This window comes from Egretta garzetta, unplaced genomic scaffold (assembly GCF_000687185.1).
Source record: "Egretta garzetta isolate BGI_Z169 unplaced genomic scaffold, ASM68718v1 scaffold108, whole genome shotgun sequence".
In the NCBI taxonomy this organism is placed as follows: Eukaryota; Metazoa; Chordata; class Aves; order Pelecaniformes; family Ardeidae; genus Egretta; species Egretta garzetta.
This window is the reverse complement of record NW_009260614.1, coordinates 6,025,810-6,026,523: the sequence shown is the minus strand read 5'-3', so window position 1 is coordinate 6,026,523 and position 714 is coordinate 6,025,810.

Below are 714 nucleotides of genomic sequence, written 5' to 3'. Positions count from 1 at the left end.
CTGGTCACCAAACCCCAGGAGGATTAGGAGTGTCTGTGCTTCTTTTCAGTATGGAAACTAGAAGGAAGCAAGTCAGCACCTCCAAGCACTTGCAGAAACTGAGTACACTCCCACTACCAGTAGTCTGGGAAAAGATGAAAGGCATTTGTGCACCTTCCGTACCAGCTCTATGGAGGACAGGGAAGAGCAGGGAAGGGAGAACACATGGTGCAAGGTCAGAGGAAGAACACAGCGTGGGGAAGTCTCAGCCTTCTCCAGCACACACAGAGGGAGGGTGAGAGTCTCCACCTGGCAAACGCCTCGTCCTTGGGACAAGGATCAAAACACCCACTTAAGAGGAACCAGGGTCACGCTCCCCCACACCCCCAGTTAAAAGCAGCAGGCAGAGAAAAACCAGCTGGCAGAGCACGGAGGGGCCAGTCCTCCCCCTGGCTCCCCAGAGAAGGGTCTCTCCCCTCACGGCACCCCGGGGAAGATGGGTCCTTCTCCCCATATAGCAACCCGGTGTGTGTGTGTGTGGGTCGGCCTCTCTCCCGTCACAGGCCCGGGGAGGGGGCAGGTAGCGGTGGTGGCGGTCCCCTGCCCCTTACGGAGCCGGAAAGGAGAGGGACGGAGGTGGGTCCGTATCCCCTCATAGAGCCCGGGGGTGGTGGGGTCCGGCGTCTCTCCCCTCAAGGACCCGGGGAGGTGGAAAAGCGGGGAGTGGTGTCGGTC